We start from the raw sequence: 12,054 nt of genomic DNA on the forward strand, positions 1-12,054 counted from the left end.
TCCATATTTCCATCTTGCTCAGCTTTATTGACAATCTTTTGATGCTGTTCTTCAACATCTGTTTTATATGAAAACAAGATAGCCTGATAATCCTGATTGGACATATCAGTTGTAAGAAATTGTTGGGTAATGTTGGCAAGGCCAGAGAGTTCCACAAGGAGGTCATTAATGGTTATTGGCTGTGTTTGAGCATCCTTCATCCACAGTGATATGAGGTGTGAGGGTTGTTGTGTAGGGTTAGAGGTAGATGGTATATCTTTTAGGTTTGAGGTAGAGGGTTGTGAATAGATAGGTAACCCTGTGATTGAAATCACATTTGAGCTCACAATACAAACTGTGGTTGTGACAGTAGGTTGTTCACCAAGAGTGCGAACCTCCATTAGAATTGTATAAGATTTGACCAGGTTACTATCATGTACCATGGCCTCAAACCCTTGTTCTTCTTGCAAAGAAATGGCACCATAATGTGCTTGACTTGTCTCCCCAATGGTCGGATCATTGACAATTGGACTCCTAGCTTCTATTGCTAAAGCAATTTCAGCCAGGGTTTTGAGGGGAGTTGTCCCTACATGAGGAACCTCCAATTGAATTGAAGAGGATTTAGATAGCTCCCCCTCAGGAGTACTACCCTCAAACCTTTCAATCTGTGAAGATTGATTTGCACATAAAGGTGCATTTGATACTACCACAAGGTCTTCAGTAAAAACTGATGAAACCCCTGTGTTTTTGTTGGTATTATCAAGGTCTACCCCAGAGTGTAGCCTCTCCCCAACTGAATGTGGTTCCTGGGTGGAGAGCACAGTCTCTTGAACCGTGTCACTTGATTTTGAAAACACTTGAGAATTGGATTCAAGTGTTTCATTATGTGTAGAAGAAATTTGAGAGATAATATTTGTGATTTGAGAATTGAGTGTTGGCAGCTCCCCCTGAATAGACGAGGGAGCTTCAAAAGATGTGCTCTTAATTTGTGTGCCATCCTTATTCCTTCTTTCATAAAGTTGTATGTGTTCAAGTTGTGGTGTAGACTCCTTACAAGATGCACTAGGGATAGTGCTTTATTCGATAGAGACACCCTGTTGACAGGATGCCTCTAGAGTCTGTATTAATCCCTCTTTTTCAACTACATCCTTTTGGGAGGATGCAGAGGTAGCTAATGGAGTGGTCAACTCAGTTTGCTTTACCTTCTTTGGCTTCTTGACCAAGGTAGACACTGGTTATGTTTTATCCTCACCACTCTCATTAATTACTATTAAGGGTGCATGCTTTCTCTTCTTTTTACTCACTCCGCCCTGTTGAGAGGATGAAGTGGTTGGTTTTCTAGCTTCTAATGGTAGAGAAGGAAGGGTCTCAGTTTGGGAAGGCCCCTGTTGATGTTCCTATATTTTTTTTCCACATGTACAGGAGCCATAATTGTACTAGATGTGATTGTAGACCTCATGTCAGGCATAGGGTAAGGGTAAGTCCTAAATCTCTTCAACATAAATGGTGTGATTCTAAGACTTACAGGTACCTTATTCTTTGTAATAAGTGATCTAAATAGAATTTTGGACACCTGTTTACAATTGCCTATTTTTGTTCTATCTATACCATTAAGTAAATGAATGTCTTGAAATTTATAATTTAAAGTAGACATTATAAACCTAGGAAAGAAAATTTCCTTACCTTTAGTGGCAAAAGGCATTGTGAGCCATAGAGAACACCAGCTTTTGGACCATACTTAAAATGTTGTCATAGCCTATCTTCCTGCATGTGAAAGCTCTCACTATGAAATCAAATAGGAATAACCATTCCCTCCTCAAATGCTTCTTGTTCAAGCTGGTAAGGTTGATCCTTTCACTGTAGTTGATGAAGTCCATGAATTCAGCTCATTCTTGTTGAGTAGGAACCTCCACTAAGTTGTCCATAGGAATTCCCAAAGCCAGGTTGACGTCATTCTTAGTAAATTCCACCTGTTGGCCCTGAATTGAGCAGTTAACCACCATAGATACAGATTGGTTCTCATGCACAACTGTCCTAACCACAGCTGAGTTCCGGTAAATCATTGAGAACATCCAGATACAGAATTGGATTTGCAGTTAGAGCACCTGCAAAGTATGTCTCAGATAGAAATTTGACAAAGCTCTTGAAACTATTTGGAGCTTGATTTGCATCTATGAAAGCCAAGTAGTTGGTTCCATCCTTAGAGATAACAGCTCTAACATTGTTTGATGCCATTTAAAGTGTTTGAATTTGAGTGGGTAAGAGATTTGAAGAAGAGAGAGTTATAAATGAGAGAGAACGATTAAGATTTCTAAAAATTAGGTCAATTGAGATCTCGAAAGCGTAAAGAGGAATTATGTCGAGATGTCTGGGTATTTATAGAAAAAGGTAAGTGACTTGTCGAGAAGTAGAAATAAATGGTTGGGATTTGCTTATCGAAAAGTCACATATGAGAATAGATACAAATCGATATGTCACTTTCTTGACTCTTACCGAGAACTAAATATAGACTTATCGAGATGTCAAATAAAGACCCATTTTGTCCTGAATGGACTGCATTTTTCCAATTTTTATTTGAATAAATCAAAATAAAATTAGACTGGTTTTATATCAAAAGTATTTTACTAAAATAATTTATTAAATTAAATTATTTTAGTTCTGAGTTATCGAGAAGCATAAGAATGGATACTTGTAGAGAACTCTATGAATTAACATATGTCGAAATCTTTACAATGACCTATCGAGAAGTCATAATGAGGCTTGTCGATAAGGCTTTCGAGAAGTCAAGAAAATGAACTCTACCGAGAAGTCTCAAAATGACTTCTCGAGAAGTTAATTAGACTTATCGAGAACTCAGTTCTCTATATACTTTTGTTGCTTTTGATTCTGTCTTATGCTAGTTTCACATATTGAAAATGTAAATTAACAGTAAACAGTTTTCTTAGAATTTGCAAAAATTCCAAGCTAAATTTTGAATTTTGAAAATTAAATATACAGAGATTTTCGAAATATTTATAACTCATATTTCAGTTAATTTCCAATTAAATCAAATTAGTTTTGATTCACTAGAAATAATCTGCTGCAACATATTAGCTGAGTTTTTGCCTTTAGGTTGAAGAATCTAACATTCCAATTTCACTAACAAGTCTATTGAAAGTTGCTTCATCCAAAGGTTTAGTGAAAATGTCAACTAATTGATTTTCTTTTGGAACAAAAATAAGCTCAATGGTACCATTTGCAACATGTTCTCTAATAAAATGGTACCTTACATCAATGTGCTTTGTTCTAGAATGATTTACTGGATTAGAAACAATAGATATAGCACTAGTATTGTCACACATAATTGAAATTTTGTGTAACACTAGGCCATAATCTAATAGCTGATTTCTAATCCAAAGCACTTGAGCACAACAACTTCCAGCAACTATGTATTCAGCCTCAGCTGTAAAAGTTGGCACATATTGCTATAACTTACTATACCAGGATACAAGTCTTTTTCCAAGAAATTGATAACTTCCACTAGTGCTCTTTCTGTCAACCATGCATCCAGCAAAATCTGCATCTATGTATCCAACAGCTTCAAATCCAGTTCCCTTAAGATACCACAATCCCAAGTTTGGTGTCCGTTTTAAGTATCTGAAAATTCTCTTCACAACCATCAAATGTGATTCCTTTGGATTGGCCTGAAATCTCGCACACAGATATGTTACAAACATAATGTCTGGTCTACTAGCAGTTAAATATAACAAAGATCCAATTATTCCTATATAACCTGAAATGTCTACACATTTTCCTTTCTTATCTTCATCCAACTTTGTAGCTGTAGACATAGGTGTTGATGCAGGTGAACAATAAACCATTCCAAACTTCTTCAATAAATCTTTAACATACTTGGTTTGGCTGATAAAGATTCCATCACTTCTTTGACTGACTCGAAGTCCAAGAAAGTAACTTAATTCTTCCATCATGCTCATTTCATATTCATTCTATATGAGTTTTGAGAATCTTTGACATAGTTTTTCATTAGTAGATCATATTACCACCATGCTGCTTGTAGAACAGAGTCTTGTCAATTGTTCCTCTAGTAAATCCATATTTAAGCAAATATTCTGACAGTATATCATACCAAGCTCTAGGTTCTTGATTTAATCCATAGAGAGCCTTGAGAAGTTGGTAGACGAAATCTGGAAATTCTGGATCTTCAAAGTCAGGTGGCTATTGAACATAAACCTCTTCTTCCAACTCACCATTAAGGAATGCACTTCTTACATCCATTTGATACACTTTAAATTTTAAGTGTGCAGCAAATGCAAGAAAGATCATTATTGCTTCAAGTCTTGCAACTGGAGCAAAAGTTTATCATAATCAATTCCTTCTATAACCAACCTTGCTTTGTTTCTTGTTACAATTCCATTTTCATCCATTTTGTTCTTGTACACCCACTTTGTTCCAATTATACTTCTATTCTTTGGTGTAGGAACCAACTTCCAAACTTTGTTTCTTTCAAACTGATTTAGCTCTTCTTGCATAGCAGATATCCAGTCAGGATCAAGTAAAGCTTCTTCAGTTTTCTTAGGCTCAATTTGTGAAAGAAAATATGCATGTAGACACTCATTAGCAGTTGCACTTCTAGTCCTCACTCCAGCATTTGGATCACCAATAATTGCTTCTCTTGTGTAACTCCTATCCCATTTTATGGTGTGAGTTTGTTGACTTAAATTTTCTGTATTTTCTTCACCATTGGCATGACTTGCAAAGCTTTCTCCTCTTTTTCCCCCTGAGTTTGTGCTATCAAATTTAGATGTTTGAGATGAGCTTCCATTCTCATGATTTACTTGCTCACTTGACTCTTCATTCATTCTGTTACTTGTGTTGACTTCAGCTTCATCTTCAGAATCACTATCAATGTTGTGATTTTCAAACTTTGGGTCTTTAGCTTCATTTTCATCAAGACATTCCAACTCTGAACACTTGTCATCATCAAAAGTCACATCTGTGTTTTCCATAATTTTCTTTTGTTCAATCACATAGACTTTGTAGGTAGTTCTCTCAAATGAATATTACAGAAAAATTGCTTTAAAAACTTTAGAGTTAAATTTTCCAACATATTCAGAGTTGTCTTTTAGAACATAGCACATGCTTCCAAACACATACAGATGCTTCACAATAGGCTTCCTTTTTGATAAGATTGATAAGGGTGATTTGCCAAGATTTTTGTTGATGAGATATCTATTTTGAGTGTAGCATGCAATATTGACAGCTTCTTCCCAAAAACTTGTTCACAAATTGGCATCTTGCAGCATTGTTCTAGAAGCCTCAACCAAAGTTCTATTCTTTCTTTCAACTACCCCATTTTGTTGAGGTGTCCTTGCTGGTGAAAACTCTTGAATAATGCCCTTGTCCTTGCAGAATTCAGTTAGGGTTGCATTTTTTAATTCTGTGCCATTGTCACTCCTCAGTTTTTTCATACAATTCTGATCTCCAGCATGCTTCTCAATTTTCTTGATGTGTGGAGTTTCATCCTTTGAACCCACGTGTACCTTGAGTAGTCATCCACCATCACAAGTGCATATTTCTTCCTTGAAATTGATAAGACATTAACTTGTCTAAACAGGTCCATGTGAATAAGTTGCAAAGGTGCACTTATAGAATTCATAACTTTGCTTTTGTGACTAGACATTTTCATTTTGCCTTTTTGACAAACCTCACAAACTTTATCTTGAGCAAAATCCAGATTTCACATGTCTCTTACTAAGTCCTTTTTCACCAGGGTATTGATAGCTTTGTAATTCAGAACAAAGAGCTTTTTGTGCCACAACTTGCTTTGCTCAACATATGCTTTGGTGTAGAAACAATAGATTCTATCCTTATTTGCTGAGAATAAGTCTGCAACAAACAAGTTCCTTTCTACTCCTTTCAAAGCAACTTCACCAGTCTTTTTGCTGATAATTGAGCATTCTCCTTTGTCAAATGAAACCTTGATTCCTCTATCTGTGAATTGACTGACACTCAGGAGATTCACCTCAAGTCCAGCTACCAGTGCTACATCTTCAATGACAATATTTCCAGAAACTAAATTGCCATATCCCATTATGAATCCTTTGTTGTTGTCTCCAAAAATCACCGATGGGCTAGCCATCTCCTCAAATTATGATAACAGGGCTTTATCACATGTCATATGCCTGGAGCATCCATAGTCTATGATCCATATGACCTTCTTCTCTTTGCCCTGAACACAATGAGGATTAAGTTTGTTTAGCTACCCAAGCAGTGTTGGGTACTTTCATCTTGTTAATAGAATGTGTAGAAGTAGAATTTGATGATTTAGAAAGAAGAGTGTTCAAATTTTGAATTGCAATTTCCTTCTTGGCTGTAGACTCAGCTTTTTCCTCTTTGAGATTCATTCTTAGTCTATAACAGCTTGTCATTACTTTCATATTGCAAGGAATGCAATCAAATTTATCACAGAAGAAATAGGGGCCTTCAGCCTTTCCTTCATTGTATATGCATGCTCCCATTTTTGGCTCAGTAACAGCCTTTTTGCAAAGATGAGTTAGATGACTTGTAGAGCCACACTTCTGACATTGAGCATCTGCAACAAATGCAAAGTTGTTGCTATTGTTCACTCCAATTTTCCCATTCATATTCTTCTTTTTCCTTCCTGCATTCTCATTCTTGATATCCTTAATTGGCTTCTTAGAATCTTCATCTACCATGGGCTTCTTTTCAGTTTTAGAAGTTGGAGTTGTTTATGTGTATTTCTTCTCATTGTCTTCATCTGCAAGCTCTTGCTTGATGACCAACTCAACTTCACTGAAATTGACTTCACATGCCTTGAACAAAGGTGCATCAACTTTTCTCAGCATAATTGGGACATCTTGATTTGCAACTGCCTTTCCTTTGTCACCTTCATTTTTCTTGTTGATGTTCAAGGCATCATAGTCCAAACCAATAGCTATGTTAGAAAATGGTTTATTCTTCTCATGGTATTATCCAACCAACTGAGATGCATTCCTGAATGACTTCAGTTTCACCTCATTCCTTTCGAGCTTTTCCTTCAACACAACTTTAATTTCACCAGCACACTTCAACTTGTTCTTCAAATATTCATTTTCTTGCTTGACAGTTTTAAGCTCAACAAGCTGTAATTCCAAATCTAGCTTCTCAATCTCAAGCTTCTTATTTATCTTTGACAGCCTACTCACTTCCTCAATAGCTACCACCATGCTTGTGTGGATATGAAACATCTCTACACTCATCTTTTCAACAGTTTCTTTATATTGACTTGCATCTAAATCAATAGTGGTTAGAGTTGGTACCTCTGATTTTGAAGTGGATGATTCTTCATGCTCAAGAGCTATGAAAGCATAATTTCCAAATTCTTCTTTTTCATCATCTTTATCAGTGTCATCCCAACTCTTTCCTTCAGCAATATAAGTTTTTCCCTGTTATTTCTTCAAGAGAGCTTCATACTTTGCTTCCAATTCCAGACAGGCTTTATCCTTCTACACTTTCTTTGGCTTCCTGCACTCAGTAACAAAGTGACCCAACTCATCAGAGTTGAAGCACCTTATCTTTGATCTATCAACAGGTCCCGTCTTGTAGCCACCTTTGCTAGCTGAGTTATACTGAGCTTTTGGTTTTCAATTGTTGTTGTTGGAAGACTGTCTCTTATTCTTGAAAAATCTTGGCTTTTTGTTCCTAATGTTAGACAATTTTCTAGCCAGGTATGCCATAGATTGGTCCATCTCATCTAGCTCATCAAGGGTATAGTACTCATCTTCCTCTAGCTCCAAAATAACTTGTTTTTGAGGTTCTTTGTTCTTTTGCTCCATATCTTGAATGACCGGAGTTTGTGCATCTTGTTCATCTTCATTTGCTTCACTTTCATTGACAACTAAGGCACTAGATCCATCAAATACATGTCCCTGGTTCGAACTCAATGACTTTTTTTGTAACATTTCAAGTTCATATGTCTTCAAGATTCCATACAACATCTCCAGTGTCATTCTGCTCAAGTCCCTTCCTTCTCTTATAGTTGATATCTTCTATTCAATATGGTCAGAAAGAGCTAGCAAGAACTTTAGGTTCACCTCCTCAGCTTCATAATATTTATCATGAAGTTGCAAGTCATTTATCAATTTGTTAAACCTTTTAAAACCTTCAGTAATTCCTTCTTTAGGCTTTGCCATAAAACCCTCATACCGAAACACCAGTATCCTCCTTTGATTTGACCTAACTTCATCTATTCCCTCACATAAAATCTCTATTTTCTCCCAGGTCGGTTTGGCTGTGTCACAGTTGACAATATTGTTGTACATCACATTGTCAAGTGACTCTATCATAATTAATTAAAAGCCACTATCCAGAGAGACTTTCCCCTTATCAGTTTTAGTGTATTTTGAGGGGTCTTTAGAGGCATAATGAGTTGGGATGACCATGTATCCATTTTTATATTTCTCAACCCTTTCCATGGGAGTGAAAGGGCCATTCTTGAGAATCTGGATATATAATGGGTTGGCCATCCTTATAAACAGCATCATCTTCTTTTTCCAAAGTGTGCAGTTGGCTCTGTCAAAGGCTAGTATCTTGATGCTACTTAACTTCTGTGCACTCATACTTCCAAGATCTTTATCTAGTTTCTTTCAGATTTTTCTATAATACCACTTGTTAGATATTGAGTACAACACACAGGGGGTGAATTTATTTTTTTGATTTTTATCCTTTTTCAAACTTGTTTGGATATGCGAATAAAACAGTTTATGATTTATAAAGATATTGTGTTCAACATAAATAAAATTACAAGCACAATATTTCAAAACTCACTTAATTTATATTAATTAAGTTTGACTTGCTACAAATTCTGTGTTCTTAAAATATAAGAACTCGGCTTCTTTCTTGAGAGAGTATAAGAAATTTTATGTCTATTTTGTTACACTAAAAACAAAAGACCAGTATTTACTTTATAGATTAGTAAACACAGGTTTACACAAAATGCAATAAGATGTACTAAACCCTCTTCTAAGAAATCTCTAATTTTTTTTATTTTTGGCTCAGTAAATCTTTGCAAATCTTGTAGGTCCGTGACCATCCTTTGTCAGTTAGTCTTGGCCCTTGATCTTGCACTCTTCAAGATGCTTTTGTAGACTTTCCATTCTAAGTGAATAGATCATTTATTGATTGATAATCTTGAATCTTTAACTTGTCTGTATTACTGTATTTGAGGTTCATGTCGAGATCTCCAATTTATTCTATAGAGAAGTGACATATCGATAAGTATGATTACTTATCGAGATCTTTGAGTTCTCTATAAGTGTATTGGACTTATCGAGGTCTCTGTTTTCTCTATAAGGGTACTTGACTTGTCAAGGTCTCTAGATCTCTACATGTAGAAATGACTTGACTATATCTCTAAGATCTCTATATACATTTTGACTTGTCGATATCTCTAAGATCTCTTATGGGAAATTGACTTGTCGATATCTCCAATCTTCACATCTTCATTTGACTTGTCGATATCTCTAAGTTCTCTACATGCAGAAATGACTTGTCGATATCTCCAATCTTCACATCTTCACTTGACTTGTCTGTTGGGAATCGTGGCACAAACGCAGCGGAAAATAAATAAATATAAAAAACGAAACCCAAAATTCAGGATCCATGTGAAACAAGACATTTAATTAGGAGATTAAATGTTTACCTTAATAAAGCTTTCCTTCTGATTATGGTGAATGTACAGATCTTGATGAACCAACACAACAACCCTTATTTCGAAGATCTGCTCTCCAAGGTATCCACACGAACACCCGATCGTCCAACGATCACCGGAGCCGGTACTAGCCGCTTTGGTTGCCTCTTTTCTCTCTCTCTCTAGTCTCTCTAAGATGTAGGCTGCTAGGGTTTTCTAAAAACGTGATGTGTCAACTAAACCCTAAAAATATACATCTTAATGTATATATAGGGAGAGAGGTTTTGGGCCTAACCCTAATCTTAATGGGCTTCTAAAAGGACCCATTCTGATTTAGGGTTTATATTATTTTTAAATTCAAATTCTAATATATATACAATTAATCAAGTCTCACTTAATTAATTTAATAATTAAATTCGAATTAATAATAATAAAATATTTAAATTCATAATTTAAATAACACTCCATTTTAAACGTTCTTTGTGTGTGACCCTTTAGGTTATTATTACGTTGGCAGTGATTTTATTTTCTATTAATAAAATTATAAACAATGAGTGGCATCTAGTAATCATTGCTCCCCAAGTAATAATAATTGGTGATTCAATTAAACCTTTCGTGAATAATGTGCAATGTAATATAATCCCTTTAGCCTTATATTATAGATCAAACTCGAGGCATGCGTTGTGTCATCCTCTATTAACGTTTAATCCTTCTTTCTTTGATCAATGAGTAAACTATTAAACAAATCAGTATTTGAGCACGACCATGCATTTTATAGTCTTACTCAATCAAGAGGCCAATAATATAACTCTTTTAATAAGGGAGGGCTAAATCCCATTTAGATCATTCATATTTCTCATACGATTCATAATATACCCAATGTCTACTTTTATTATTACCCGGTCAAGGATAACTTTCAATAATATCAAAGTATATTAATTCTCGTATAGAAATATAATGATTTCAGGTCAAAGGACCAATACATCATTATCACTTTGAGATTAACTTATGACACTTTGAACATGTAGTATCTCACAACGGGTCAATCCAACATCATGTATTTAATACATGTGCCTGTATTTTGACTTTAGTATCACCATACCTATTATCAATGTGATGTGATCATCAGTCAACAAACATATTAGTCTTAATGTATTTATTATCATCCCTTAACAATAATACTTGACTAGGGACCTTTAGGAATATCAATACTATTCTCATAATCTCATTTCTAAGTCACGTACTTAGAGATATAGATTTATATATCATATTCCAAGGACATTTATTAATCTAATATTTTATTGCAGAAAATAAAGATATAATAAATTACTAAAGAATAATCCATAGAATCATAATTAATAATCCAAATGTTTCATAATATAAACATAATAGTATTTTTTCTATGGCACAAACACTAAAAATCTCCCACTTGCACTAGAGCCAATCACCCATGTATCTAATACCCATGGAACTAGTATGACCTTCGTGCTTTTGCTGTGATAAAGCCTTAGTCAGTGGGTCTGCAACATTATCATCAGTATGCACTTTATATATATATGTATATCTCCTCTTTAATTAATCTCTCGAAGAAGGTGATATCTCTTAAGTATATGCTTTTCCCGGGAATGGGACCTTGGTTCTTTAGCCTGCGCGATAGCTCAATTATAATCACAGGAAATATCAACTGGATCTGTGATCGATGGAACCACACCAAGTCCTGTTATGAATTTTCGTATCCAAACAGCCTCCTTGGCTGCTTCACTAGTAGCAATATACTCAGCTTCCATTGTAGAATGAGCTACTGTCTCTTGCTTTGAACTCTTCCAGCTTACAGCACCTCCATTAAGGAAAAACACAAAACCTGACTGAGATACTAAATCATCTCTGTATGTCTGGAAGCTGGCGTCAGTGTAACCCTTTACAACCAACTTCTCATCTCCTCCATACACCAAGAATGAATCTTTAGTCCTCTTAAAGTACTTAAGAATATTCTTGAAAGCTGTCCAGTGACCCTCACTTGGATTAGACTGGTATCTTCTTGTCATGCTCAAGGCATACGAAACATCAGGACGAGTACATAACATCACATACATTATAGATCCAATTACCGAAGTATATGGAACTTTGCTCATACGACCCTTATCATCTAATGATTTAGGGCAGTTGTCTTTTGAGATCAATATCCCATGAGACATTGGGACATATCCTCTTTTTTCCTCTTGCATCCGAAAATGATGCAATACTTTATCAATGTATGTACTCTGACTTAGGCTGATTAATTTCTTTGATCTACCTCTATAGATCTTGATCCCTAATATATAGGTAGCATCGCCTAAGTCCTTCATCGAGAAACTATTTCCCAACCAAGTCTTAACAACCTATAGAGA

This window comes from Apium graveolens, chromosome 6, assembly GCF_009905375.1.
Source record: "Apium graveolens cultivar Ventura chromosome 6, ASM990537v1, whole genome shotgun sequence".
Lineage (NCBI taxonomy): Eukaryota > Viridiplantae > Streptophyta > Magnoliopsida > Apiales > Apiaceae > Apium > Apium graveolens.